The following is a 14840-nucleotide window of genomic DNA, read 5'->3' on the forward strand; positions in this document are numbered from 1 at the left end:
AATCCATTCCTTTGGTAAATGTGCCAATAGGTGTCTGCTGTTTGCAAACTATCATGCTAAGCAAAACATAAAGTCAATCTGCTTCCAAAGATATTGATTTGAGAGCATTAGATTCATTTTTCCAATGGTCTGAATAACAATTCAATATTCAATCCCAAAACTTTGGTTTAACTTTCTGAAGCACTTGATTCACTTCCTAAGGCAATATGTAGCTCATGGGATGCTGCCCATCCATCAGCACCAAGCTTCCCGTCCAATCAGTGCCAAAGTGTTTCCATGCTGGGCTTCCCAGACAAAGCTGTTTGTCACAGCATCACTCACCCTTGGCCTGTTCTGCTCCTGCTGCCAGTGACACATCCTCTTCCACAAGCATGTGGCAGGTGTGTTTTACATGGCATCTGTGGGTTTAATCTACTGCCTCCTGGGAAGGCCAGGAGAGGATGGAAAGACTTCCCCAGGGAATGGGGCTGTTCTGATGGTGCATAGCAGGACCATCACTGCAAAGCAGCATCTCCCTGTGGGGCACAGGCAGACCTGCCTGCTCACACCAGCCCTCTGGGCACCACCCAGACTGAGAACTGCTCCTTCATCCGCAGGGATGCTCCCACTGAAGTGGGAGCTGTTCCACCAGAACACTGGGATACCTCTGCCTTCCCTTCCGGACTTCCCCAGTACCAGACATAACACCTCAAGTGCTGTTACGAAGACAAACCATCCTTCAGCTGCAGCCTATTTCAAACAACCCATTTCAAAACCTGGTGCACATGGCTTCATTTGGCTGTTGTAAATGAGGGTATTAGAGGTCTCCCTTCCCAGAGATACCACTTCCCACTTCCTGCTCCTTTCATTCCACACTGATGCTGCTGAAAATTTTATTCTTTAATATCATTTCTTCCTGGTAATATATACTGGCAATCAAACATGGGCCCGGCTCGGTTATCCGACAAGTTAAAGATCCTATGGTGCTTCCCCCTAAATAGTCTCATGCACTGATTACTTGGAAGAGCGTATTCTCTGCAAAGCTGCAACCAGGCACTTGCTTTTTGCTCTCACTGATAAATGTAAGCAATAAAAATATGTTCCATTCTGCAGCAGTGCCTATTAAAATGTAAACACAGCTCCAAGCTTTTGAGCAGGCTACAAAAATGCTTTATTCAATAGTCAAAGCTGAGGCTGCTTAAACCCGCGTGGGATGTAAATCCATCCGCTGGCGTGTGCCACTGGAGGTCAATATTGTGGTTAAACAGGCGTTACAGCCATGAGCGCTGGTGATGGGCTCTTCCCATCGGGTTCCTGCCATCAGGAGTCACTGCAGTGAGTGCATGGAGGCTCAATGGGTGCTGGCTCCAATGAAGCCCTTGCTATAGAGAGGGCAAAGTGTTCAAGTCCAATATAATGGTGAATTTCCCTACCTTTGAGGTCAGAAATACATTTACAGCCTGCGTTCCGCAAGATGCTGATGAACTCAAATCCAAAATGTCCCTCATGAATAATTCACTGGACGTGTGCAAGTAAATTATAGCAATGTAAATATATATACATGGGCATAAACAGATATGTATATATGCAAATTAAAACATTAAGGGCTCATGTTATCTATGAGGAAAAGTACCAGCCACGCACAAAAGTTTGCTTTATACCGGATCAAACATGGAAAACTATAGCTAAAGAAACAGCCTGTAGGTTGATCCAAACATGGTCCTCATACCACATACACGTAAATCCTCACATTGTTAGATACATATGTTTCCCCACTGTGTGTTTCACTTCCATCAAACTCCATGTGTCATCCCTGGCCTGACCTGTGCGCTAGCCCCCGATAACCCATGGGAGCAGCTCAGCATCACCCCCTCGATCCGCACTAAACTGTGCAATAACAATTACTATGGCAAGCGAGTGCATCGAAATCCATGAAATCTTATAAACGACAAAAGAATATAAATGATAGACATAGGTGCTGAGTCCATCGATCATCCCTTTCTCCCTCACAGCAAGAAAGGTGGGAGCACATTAAAAATAGAACAGACACCTGCAAATAGGCGGGTATTTATACAGAATATTGTGACAACTGTCATTTCACATTAGTCACAGGGATCCCACAGGACCTGCGCAAGGATTAAATGTTCCAGGTTTTGTTTACTGGCAAAATATAATAAAATCCAGCCTCCCCAATGCCTTCCTGGTGGGGATTGCTCCTTTCCCTAAAGTCATTCATAAACCAAGGATGTTCCTCCAAGATCCTGGCTAGAAAACACTTCATCAGGGCACCAGAGTATGGAGGAGGGGGAGGTTTGATCCCTCACTTGGACTCCTCCGTGTTTTACAGCACAGTTTAATGATGCCAGGCTCAGCTGATCCCGACTGACCCAAAGGATATTCCATACCACAGGACATCACGCTCAGCATGTAAAGCTGGGGGAAGAAGAAGCAAGGGTGGGATGTTCCAAGTGATGGTGTTTGTCTTGATGGCCTAAGTCACCATTACCTGTGATGCCCTGGGGGTGTCTGAGCACCTGCCTGACCATGGGAACTGAAGGAACCCCTTGTTTTGCTTTGCTTGTGCACAGCTTTTGCTTGATATTCCAAAAACCCACGAGTTTTCTCACTTCTCCCCTTCGATTCTCTTCCTCATCCCACCGGGGGCAGCAAGCGACACTTGGAACTTCCTTTAGGCATTGCCCAGGAACTTCCCCAGCTCCAGAAGCAGAGCCTGGCTGTGCTATTTCTGCCCAGTGCTCCCGACCCCCTCATCTCCAACCAGCAGATGGAAGCTATGGGAAGGAAACCAAACCACGCTTCCAGCCCGACCCACGGGAGCCCATTGCAGCTGAAGTGCCAGAAACACGTTGTTCCCTGCTTAGCCTGACTGACAGGCTGTAACTGTTGACTGAATACATGGGGAAGGCACAAGGAAGCAGCCAGGCAGCCCGCTCTGATCTCCCACATCTTCCAGGTATGATCCATGGGGCAGATCCTGATGGATGCACCACACTGGCAGGGGAAGCACCGAGTCCTTTCCTTGTCCCATGTTTGGTTTACCCCTCAACCCACCAGGTTGTCAGAGGGATGCTCCTTGCTCTTCCCAGGCTACACAGGGAATTGCCAACAGCTGAGCGCAGTGGCTACTTCCCAATGCTTCCCGGCCAAGTCCTGCCCTGTTCTCACTCATCCAGCATGGAAAACCACAGATCAGCATGGAAAACTTGCACACCTTGAGACTTGCTGTGCTCAGTGAAAGAGCAAACTGCTGCTGGAACTGCTCCATCACAAACATGATGGTTATGTGGTCAACAGTTCAAATGGTGACCCCCAAAAGTGAGGATGGGAAGAGGTCTGGACCCTCCTGAGTGTGCTTTTTGAACACATTCCTCCAGGGTTCTGGGGAGGAAAAGCACAAAATCCAGAGCCAGAGCTACTTCTGTTTGTGTGCCATCATAAACCCCTCACCCATACAGATAAGCTATTTCAAGGCCTTGCTTGTTACCCTGAGCCTTGTGCAATAAAAATAGGACTTTTGTGAAGGTGCTCGGCGCTTCTTTTGCTTGGTGAAAGGCATTTACATCTCTCAAAGCAAAATGCATCCTCGCTGGCAATGTAGCTCCTATCCAAAAACACGCCATGCCCTACATTTCATCATCAGTGTGGTTAATCATTTATACAGCCCTGCAGATGCACGCAGTACCCTGAAAAGAATGAAGGCACATTGCATGCCCCACAGAACAGGCAGTGTGGTACAGGGAAGGCAAACAAGGGCAGAGGAAGAGAAGATATTTGGATCCAGCCTCAGATGGACAGGGTTTGGGAGGCGAAAGATGATGGTGAGGGATGGAATCACAAGGGGTAAAGGGAATTATACAACCAAGCAGGAAATCAGGACAAGAACACGTTAACAGGGGAAAACTCACAAACAGTGAAGGTGAAGAGGGCCCTGAAAGAGATGCAAGAAGAGGTGAGGTATCACCAAAGAAAAGGTGGCAGAATCAGGATGGCAGGCAATGACCATCAGCGGTTCAAGGGGAGCCGCTGGAAGGACAGGGTGGGAAGGCCACAGTGCTGGAAGAACAGGGGAATGTCAGTGGTGTGCAGGAAAGAGCAGCAGAAATGATGTTTTAAATCAACTCACGCACGCAAAGGGACAGCCCTGCTCGGAGCACAAGTAATACAGGAGCAGGAACGTGGCCCAGGCAGGAGAGAGCTGACCCACACAGCACCAGGAGCACTGCAGAACACAATCAACATTCAGGTCCTGTGCCAGGCGCTTCTCCAGGGTCAGGTTTGTGCCTCTCGCCCAGGGCATGGCTGAGGGCATGGCCTCCACTCATCTCCTGGCCAGCACTGAGGTCCCTGCACTGAGCAGGATGTGCATTCCTGCCAAAGCCAATGTCAGCGGCCTCTGACACTGCAGTTTTCCCCCTTGTGTTGTCCCAGTGTTCCGGGCATCCCGGCTTGTTTGACTAACAAACTGTGGAAGTGCAGCCATCGAGTGACTCCCGGTCATCTGGGCTGGGAATTGGCTCAATGATGGGATAGGATGGGATGCATGCTCTGCCCATCCCCTTCTATCTGAGTATACTGATGGCTTCATAATCATGCTGCCTCTTTCCATTCAGACCCACCAGCCTGACCTTTGGCTTCTTCAGCCCCACCAATTCTACCCCATCCAGATTTCCCATTAGGATGTTTCCACAACCTCCTGTTATTAAGCTTTATCTGGTACACTGCCTCCAGCTTGGTATTCCTGCCAGCAGCTGGGTTACTGAGATGGGATAAAGCCAGCCTAGCAATAACCAAAGCATGTGAACAGTACAAGCAACAGCCCCTCGAAGCACCATTCCTCAGCATGCAGCAGATTCTCTGTCTATTCCTATCTTTAAATCATGACCAATGTCTGTTTGAAAGATTCAGGCTCAATGAGACAGCAGGACTGAATTCAGGCATCAGGAGGTGGAGTTTTCCAACACGTGCTACACAGATCAGATGATCACAGTCTTTCCTCTTGACCTTGCAATCTGTATTTTAATTATTGTACCCTCCTGGATACAGGGTATCAAGAAACGTTACAGCTATCACAACAATCTCCTGCTTGGGGTTCTTCCTCCTAAAATGGACTTTCAACAATCGCTACACATCTGGCTTTGATTTTGATAATCTAACGTTAAAATCATGAATTATCCCCAATCCACTTCAGATTTTGTTTGTTTCATCAAGAGCTGAGCAATTTCAAAGGTGCTTTTATAATTCAAATGCTGGGTGGTTGCACACTGAGCAGATCCTTTGATACCCAAACAGTCCTCCAATGACAACCTCCCAGTTTCAATCTGTCTGGTATTGAAGGCAATCCAGTTGATCTTATGGACATTTACGATACGAGCCTCTTTCTCTCCCCAGTTTTCACACAAATATATATTTATGAATATGATATAATGAACTTTATGATCTTCTGCTTAGGGCAACAACTGCCTGATATTTATTAGTTGTTAAAGAGAAAGAAGCAAACCCTAAAATTATTAAACCCTGATTACTTTATGTAACACTCTGTTGGGGTTTTCCTCCAACACTGCTCCCCGCACAGCTAGCACAGGCTATATATATATATATATATATATATATACATATATATATAAAGAGTTATTTTTGTGGGTAAAAGTCACCAGCAAGTCAATAATTTTTGGCAGATAGCCTTCACTGTTCTGCTAGCACAAGCACATCCAACTGCTGATGAACATTAATGTTTCCCTGATATTGTTTTCTGCTATAAAATGGAAGATCTAATCTGTGCTGAAGGTCAGTCCGCACCGAGGGCTGCAATCAGTGACAGCACTCACAAGCCCGACTGAAATCTGTAATACTGTGCAACATCCCCTGACTGTCACAGCAGCAGCTCTATTGATGCGTCCTCTGCCCAGGAGCTTGCAGAGCTGGAAGCTCTGTTCTGCACCGCTGCTTATGCATGAGAAACAATCGATCCACGCATCAACTGATGCGGCCGGTTTAACCCCACGTGTGCTTCATGAGGAAGGTGAAGTCCTGCCTGCTCCCACCACATCCCACACCTCTGGCAGGGACACCTGAACAACAACTGCTGAAAACCTTCCTTTGAAACCACAGCGAACACACTACAGGTTCAACCACATAACAGCATCATTAAAACCTTGACTTCTGGCAATGCCTTGGAGTCAGGCAATTATGAGGCGCTTTTAATGAGTAATTTAGGTAATTGGGGAAGTCAAACATACAACATGCACAGAGCAGGATCTGAGTTACTGCTCCGTGGCACTCTGCTCACTGGCCCTGGCATCATGATGCTTTATTGCCTTGCGGGACACAGCTATGGAGGGTTTTCCACAGGACCTTCAGCTGCAACTCATGTTCAAGTGTGTTTTAACACTGACACATGTCAAATATGTTGGGAATTGCTGTTGGAATTCAACGCGTGCTGTATCTCATCCAGGATATGCAATTTACTGCCTATATTCTAAGTAAAGTAAGTTTATGGCTTTGTGCCATGATAAATAACAGTTTATAGCATAATGGAATTAATATTTACTTGGAAAGCTATGCAGACTATTCAAATAAAGTTGCTATATATAGAAACATCTCAACCACCACTGGATTTATAAATGCTGTGAATTGACAGGACAACACATAGATATTGAATTCCAGTGCCCTCCAGCCACTAATAAACCTTCAGGGTTTGGATCTGTAATCAAAACCCTTACGTACACTTTACACAATTGCTGTAGCTCAGTGTGATGAGCTGGGCACTGAAGGGGTTTGGGCATCTTCTCCCTAAGGATGGGAGGTGGGGCAGGATTGTGGTTTGGACCACAAGGCTTGGGGCCAGGGGCAGGAACCTGAGCAGCTTCATAAGGAAGTTCCTGATGTAACACACAAAAACTGATCCTGCTTTTGGGTTTTTCATTATCCCAATAAGGGGAGATTAGAAAGACACTGAAGTCTAAACATGCCTGTTAATACCAAAGTACAAGGGAAAAGAAACTGACCATTTTCAGACTATGCTCCTCAGCTATTTCAAGTTAACACAACCAGTGCCAATGCTCAAAACTGATCTTTATCCATCACATCCCTTCTCATCAACCTTCTACCAAAAGCACTGTGTAATGCAGTGCTGCCAGGGCAGCCACGACTCACCGGGATATGCCAGTGCCAGCACTCACACTTGCCATCTGGAGATCCAAATCACCTGGTGAAACCCAGTCCCATTACACACGTTCCACATTACTGGACCTTACTGTAAGAGCTCATCAAAACACTAAGCCAAGCAAAACTTTGCATTTCCATATGAACATCTAGTCTTCCCTGGTGCTGAGGAGCTGCATCTGGAACTGCTGCACCCATGAGAGCCTGGCAGTGGGGCCAGAAAAGCAGAGGGGAGCAGCCACACCAGGGATGAAGGATGCTCTGATGGGAAGGGATGGCTGAGAGCATCACCATGGCCCAGCGTTCAACAGCTCCACACACTCCAGTGCTGTTAATCCCCAGCAGCCACGCGATGGCAGCAGGAATATGGGAACATCGAATGGAGGAATACATTAGCATACAATTATAATGAAAAGAGATTTTGTGAAGATGAGGCGACTGCCAAACGTAACCCAACAGCCGTGACATCTCCGAGACAAGCAGAGAATACAGAGATGGCTTTTCCCCTCTGAAATGCAGTGATTTGCACTTGCTCTGCTATTTTAATTGCCAGCAGGGTCACTTGTGCTTTCTTGTAGCACTGATACAATACAGCCCTTGCTCCTCACAGTGTTCATTTGACCTACAGCAGACAGGGCACAGTTCAAAGAACAGCGCCTGTTCCAGACTAATTCCTGAGGTCTGGAAAGCTGACTTAGCTTTGGCTATGAGGTTACTGCGCAGAGCGCTGCGTGCGCCCTGGGAAATGCCAAAGACCCAGTTCACCCAAGCCAGTGACACCAGTTACTTCATTCCAACAGCACACTGGTTTGCTCAAGCTGCACCACACTTCCAAACCCAGTGTATTCAGTGGCTGGAGAACAGCAACAACCTTGTGTCCGTCAGCTCCATCCCATCGTGCTTCCCTTCCACTCCTGACAAGAGGGTGGCACTGCCATTAATGCTTTGTATTTCCAAAGAGTTGTACAAACACTGGGGTTGATTAATTCCAATCTCCTGCCTATAAAAAGAGTAAATAATATCCTACGAAGTGGCCATTAAAATGCACTCATGTGCAGGATGGAGCCTGAAATCCTGTTTTCCCAGCTCTTGTGTCTGTGCTGCCTTTGGGGACAACATCAGGTTTTGATTAGGAACTCCAGTGCCTTCAAACCCCTGACACAACTCTGCTCCTACAGCCTTCCCCATACACCTCAGTGAGCAACACCCATCCTTCCAATAAGAACTCAGGAAATGAACGTGTTTACTGCATCTCTGCTGCACACAAAATTAGCAGCAATCCAGCAAATGAACTCTGCTTTCCCTTCCAACACCCTGGGAAAGAAAGGAAGGAAGAAAGAAATACAAACACATTAAAACCTGGGCACTCAACACAGGCACGGAGGCTCCTCGCTTCCAGTGGAAGCCCTTATCTCCGTCACAGCCCACAATGCAATTACAAGATTACAAGGCACATGCTGCTTCAGCATCTGGATCCTCCGTGCAATCACAGCGATCCCCACAGGAGGAGGAAACCTCTTCATCTTGTGAGGAAAGGCAACGGTTTTACCTCACCATGCTGCATCCCATTGGAAATGCCCTGGGAGCCCTGTGATGAGTGACCTGCGGTTAAAGGTTTCAGTCTTGGAGTCAGCCCTTCTCTGCATGTGCACAAGGGCAAGAGCATGGTCAGAAGAGCAGATGCAGCCCAATGCCTCTGTCCACACAGCATCTGTTTGTTCTGCTTTGCTGGAAACTCTCTCATCTAAATTGCAAACCCTGGGATGGAGTTTGGGAGATCAACCCCCACTCCCACCTCCACTGCAGCATGTTCAACCAAGACCCCAGCTCCAGCAATCCAATCTCCATCTATTTCATGCTCAAAATATTCCATTTCTGGCCACCAATCTGTAGATCTCCGATTGGATTTTGGTTCCGTAAATGGATTTTGCCACAGAGCTGGCAGAAAATATATTTCATTTTGGATTTCTCTAAACTGAAATAGTCAATATAAATGTCAATGTGTATTTGCGCCGAGCAGCCTTTGCAGTGGCACAAACCTCGTGTTTCAGAGGGGGGACAGGGGTGGCTGTGAGCTGCTCCCATGTCTGCACACTTGTTCTAATGTAGATTATTTACCCATCCTTACTAAATAAAACAAGTCTATATATATTACATTCGGGTTGGGTTGGGAGGTGGTGCAGACAGAAGCATGATGTCTACCATTACCTGGAAGACAAATCAAGAGGAAGATGGAGAAACTGGAATAACATCCATCCCAAGGCATGGAGTCTAATGCAGGGGCCGATGGTTTCTTGCCCTATTTCTTTAGACCTATTCAGCCTCCCAATTCCTCCTCATGCAAGTGTGCAAGCTCACATCATCACAGAACCACAGGTTGGTTTGGGTTGGCAGGGACCTTAAAGCTCATCCAGTTCCAACCCCCTGCCATAGGCTGGGACACTTTCCACTAGAGCAGGGCACCAGTTCCTCCTCTTCTCCCCATACGTGGTGCAGTGGCAGCATCAATTACTCCACCAATTTCAATCCATCCAGACGCTAATGTCGTTAGTCCACAGAGATCCTTTTGGAATAATTTCCATCGAAGCTGCCTTTACATGCTAAATGAGAAATGCTCAGACTTCACTGAATGGGATTTGAATTACAATCCTACCACATGTGGCTCAGCTTTATTCACGCTATTTATTAAACAGGGAAAAAAATAGGTGATACAGCCAATTACAAAGCCATTACCTGAACCAGTACTGCAAACCTGCTGCCTTGTGCTGAAGGGATGGTGCCCTTCACTTGTGCAGAGCTTGCCCATGGCCCACTTGCCCATCACCCATAAAGGGGTCCTGACCCCCACGTACACTCAAATGAATCCCCCCTCATGTCATTTCTGGCTGGCTTTGAAGGCTCCTCACCTGATGCTACACCACATCCTCAGTACCCATCATTTAGCTCCCATTTCTCAGCCTTTCTGCCATTTTCACCAGCCTGTTACCAGACAAAGCAGTATCATGCGCTACAACAGGGTGTAGCCATTTGGCATCTTCTTGCAGTGGCCCTGATTGCAGCTGAAGCTTCATTCTGAGACACCCAGATACAAAGACAGCTTTCCCTGCTGAAGTTACACACTGTCAAAGAAGCTACGACAATTAAAGCATTAGGTACACTACAGGTCTGCTAAGAATAAAACTTCCTCAATATGTGTAGGACGTCAGGAAAAGATGCCAAAGCCCACGACCATTTGCTGTGAATTTATGTTACTGCAAGTGAATACATTAGGATCCTGATATAGAAAAGGAATTATTGATATGTATGTTCCCTTCAAGAGGAGACTCTCAGGAGACCCATTCCAGATTTAATGATAATCCATATTCCCCTTCAGGAACGGTAAACCAACCCTCTGATTCCCGAGGACTACCAGAGACGTATGAATCACTGAGATACAGTCGCAGCCCTACAGTCCGGATGCTGCAACCACCTACAATAGGTAATGGGAGAAAATCCAGGCACAGCTCATGAGGAGCCAGCACCTTCCACACTTCTGTATGAGCCCACTGGAGAGATGGGATGTCATGGGCAAGGTGGAGAGACACAGCTGGACTCTGTGTCCTCTAATGAGTTATGGGAGATTAAGGGAGAGGCTGCTTAGAAATGGCAAAGAGTCAAATACTAGGAGAGATGCAAGGAAAATACTGTTAACCAGTGATAAGAAAGAATAGATTTGTCTAAAACCTGTCACTCCTCAAGCAGTTTTTCCCCTTCACTTTCAGGCTGTGTTTATGTATGCACACGTGTGTGTCATATTTGCAGGAAGCCTTCCACATTAAACTCTCATTTCTCCTCCAAAGCCATTTCTCTGGAATGCATTAAGCAGCAGCCCAAGTGAACGCTGCAGCCCTAATTAGTTTGCAAACTACACAGCTCACCTCTGAGGGCGAGCAAAGCCCGTGTAAATGAGAGGGAATTGGATCAGAGCATCCCAGGAACGGCTCTCCAGATCAGTGCTGCTGGAGCGTGCCACCTCAGAAGCTGCTGTCACCTTCCAGTAATAACTTACAAGCAAACCTCACCGACAATAGCAGGGAATTGAGAGATACAGAAACATTTTGCAGCTCAATATTCCATGATGGGTTGTTTTTCACAGCACAGAAAAGCCCATTTGGTCATCTACTAAAAGGAACAGTCCCTGTTCTTTGTGCCTCTCCCCACCTCATGTGCTCTGAGGGTGAATTCACTGTTACAGCCATGCAGCCCAGGTTGGTCCATGGGGTCTGCAGACCCCAGTGCTGCAGATGGGTATCTGCATCTCTGATGGGGATGTCCCAGGCTTTGCTCAGTAATTGAATAATCTAAAATTTTCCTTCCTGTCCTTGTGGACTAATCTGTGGTAGTGTTAAGGGACTGTTAGGATATTAATTACATACAAGGCCTGCATACAGAATTGATACTCTGCATCTCCATCTCCACAGGGAAGTTTCTCTCCTAATAAGACTTAAATCAAGTTTTCCTTTTTTTTTTCCTAAGGAATTCATAAAGATGATGATACTGCACTGAGGTAACATACATCTGTATATGGGAGAACAAGCCATGTCAAATATGTGAGCCCTGGCTCATTCCTCTTGTCCCCTGATCTCTCCCATCTGAAATTACCGGTGTCAGACTAAATCAAGGCTGACGGATGAGCTGGGGCTGCTGGTGCCGGTCACTGGTACTGCTCCACTGGCAGAGCCAGTCCCATTCACACCCAGTGCTGGAATGGGAGCATCCCTGTGCTGCTGCTGCTAAAGCTGTTGGATTTCTCTGGAGCACCATCCTCCTGGCAGTCCTTGAGCAAAGTCCCATCACAGAAGTGATGCTCAGGCTCAGAGATGATCCAGGTTTGGGAGGACCCATGTCCCCACCTGCTCTTCAGCACTGGGGCTGGAGAGACACAAAGATCCTCAACTGGGACAAAGAGCAACAGAATCAGCCCTGACCTTCCCAACCACAAGAGGGAAATTCACTATAAAAGTAAGAGCTCACTTCAGTTTCAGCTGCCATTAACTATGAATCTATCCAGAGGCACCTGGAAAGGTTCACACACAACATCAGCTGGGGCAGCACCAGCCCAAATGATGTTAAAGCCATTCCAACATCCCCCTTACTATTATTTATTAGTTCAAACTTTTAATTATGTGACTTGATGAGGAACACATCACCAGGGATCCTAATTAATTGGGATTCTTAACAGGATCACGGACTGGAGATTTTGAATGGATCCCACGAAGAATTGCACAAAGAGGGAGAGGCCAAATTAACTTCTCCTTCCTGGTTTATCCAGCGTTTTCTAACAGGATTGTGCATCAGATTAACCAAGTAATATCCAAACCCCTCATGCACAGTGATGCTAACCAAGACAACAGCTTGAGGATTTTAGGCAGTTATCATTTAATGTCTGCTTTGTTAATTAGTTTATTCCTCTTAATCCTCACTTAAATGACTGTACTCCTATTCAAATTAGTTTATTCCTTATTTATGTCCTAAATTTGCTTTAGTTGCGTTGACCATGCTGACTAAATCCTTCAACACAGCACTGCTAAACACCAATATCTCCAAATGTTCCAAAACGTGTGTTCCTCCTGACCCCAAACTTGGGAAGATGCAGGAATATCACACTGATGATGCTTGGGAAGTATTGGATTATTGAACCTGCAAGCACAAATCCCTCTTCAGAACTGGCTGGTCAGGAGCTTCATGGGCCAACAACGTGTTTCTCCACTTTGCCTGTGAGCTGCAGCTTCCAGAGCTGTTTGGATGCTGTCGATGCTCTTGGCTCTCGGCTCTGCAAGTATTTTTCCATCAGTGCCACGATGATACCTATTTATCTTCTGGCTGCAGGAGCCGCGGAGATGACCTGGCAGTGCCACAAGGCAGACAGTTATTTCATGCCCTGTTAAACCCTAATGCGGCTAACTACACTATCACTCCAGCTCTGAAAAAAACCCTTTTTCTATTATTTTAAATCTGATCTGTTGCCTGTGTGTCCAAGTAAAGAACATCGCTTCCTATTAGGATGATATCAGAAAGATAACCCCATGAGGCTATCTGTGAAGTAGCACGGTACTGATCGAGTAACTCGTGGAGAAGGTCACAGATACATAATTCTGCCTGAGTAAGAGCTCTACGGCTTTCCCTGCAGCCTTTGGGAAGCAAGGGCACGCTCTCAGGCACACTCAGCGCAAGAGCATGGGCCCACCGCCTTAGACCCAGATTTATATAGGAGGTACATTTGAGACTCAAATCCCTACTTGCCTGTCCCTGCTGGTTTCTCTTCTGCTGCCTTTGCCCACCTCAGTTATGACTGTTTGAATCACTGGTTCTTTGTATGCTCTGATACCCAAGGAAAACAAACCCATAAATGTCTTCTCAACATGCAGATGATCCATCCGGATTTTGATAACCCTTAGTGGCACTTAACACACAGATCCACCCAGGAGCTGTGTTCCTCCAGTGAAAACTGCCATTCACTGCTCAGTGCTGGCTCAGGAGCTGGGTTAGTGCTGCAGGACTGTCAGCTCCAGAGCTGGCTGCATCCCACATCCACCAGAGCCGGGAGGCTCAGAGTGGGCTCTGTTTGACTCCTCATTGGGAACACTGAGGGAGGACTGGATGAGAGGGTGTAAGTGCCTCCTCACAGATAAAATACCAGGTACTAAAGGGCTCTCAAGCTGACGGAAAATGCAGGGATGAATGGCCAAACACTGGCACATCACAAAGCAAGTACCTGGACACATTTTCTTAAGTGGCGAATGTGATCAGCCACAGGAAGAAACCTGAGCACTGTGCAGAAGCTCTCCAGCCCCAGTGTCTTCAACTGCAGATTTGTTACCTTCCCCAGGACACACTTCAATAACACACATTACTGGGCTCAGGGCTACTTGAGCTCTATGTAATGGCCACACGCATGGGCAGGCACTAGATCTCAGGGCTGATGGCTCCATCTTTGATAACACAGGCCAGGAAGTCTGTATTTCACCATGTGCAGTGGCCAGCGGTCACTAACAACCCCCTGCAGTTCAGTCCTGCAGTGCAGGCTTTGGTATTCTGCATCATTACAGTTCACTGCAGTTAATGAAATCACACTCTGCAAACCTGAAACAAAACAATCACAATTCTTATTCTGCTGCCTTCTTCTGGGTTTGGGTTTTTTTTGTGCTTGTCATAATAAAACATTGTTATTGGATGTAAAAATTATGGAACAAAGTTATGCCTCTCTGGTGTAATATAATGCAATCCATTTAATACTATTTTAAACCCCAAAACCTCATTAAAGCAGACAGAACGTAAGAATGACAAATTGTCCAGGAGGAAGTTGGAGCCTGAGGTGGATTCCAGGCACTCGGCCGCTTCCCATTCCCGGTGATGCCGCGCAGGCACCAAACCCCAGCGTGGTACCCATCGCCCTAAGGGTTGATGCAATGCAACCCATCCGCCAAGACAAGCCAGGGGAGAGGCTGGAAAGCTCAGCTTAGCCCTATGTTCAACCTGAAGGCTGTTAGATGCACCTCGAGATCCGAGTTAAGCTTTGCCTGTGACTGAACACCATTGTTCTATGCTATGTTCTGTGCCATGACCACGTACCTGTGTGCTGCCTCCTGTCCATGGTGGTGCTGTGGCTATCAGCACAGCTTATACAAGTGTCTACCCTC

The 14840-nt window shown here is 46.9% G+C and overlaps 1 protein-coding gene across 1 annotated transcript in view; it reads right to left on the bottom strand.

The window, feature by feature from the left end:
- CAMTA1 (calmodulin binding transcription activator 1) overlaps positions 1 to 14840 on the bottom strand; it is a 220578-nt gene that overhangs the window by 142588 nt on the left and 63150 nt on the right. The gene's annotated exons all lie outside the window — the stretch shown is intronic.

This window comes from Melopsittacus undulatus, chromosome 12 (assembly GCF_012275295.1).
Source record: "Melopsittacus undulatus isolate bMelUnd1 chromosome 12, bMelUnd1.mat.Z, whole genome shotgun sequence".
Classification (NCBI taxonomy): domain Eukaryota; kingdom Metazoa; phylum Chordata; class Aves; order Psittaciformes; family Psittaculidae; genus Melopsittacus; species Melopsittacus undulatus.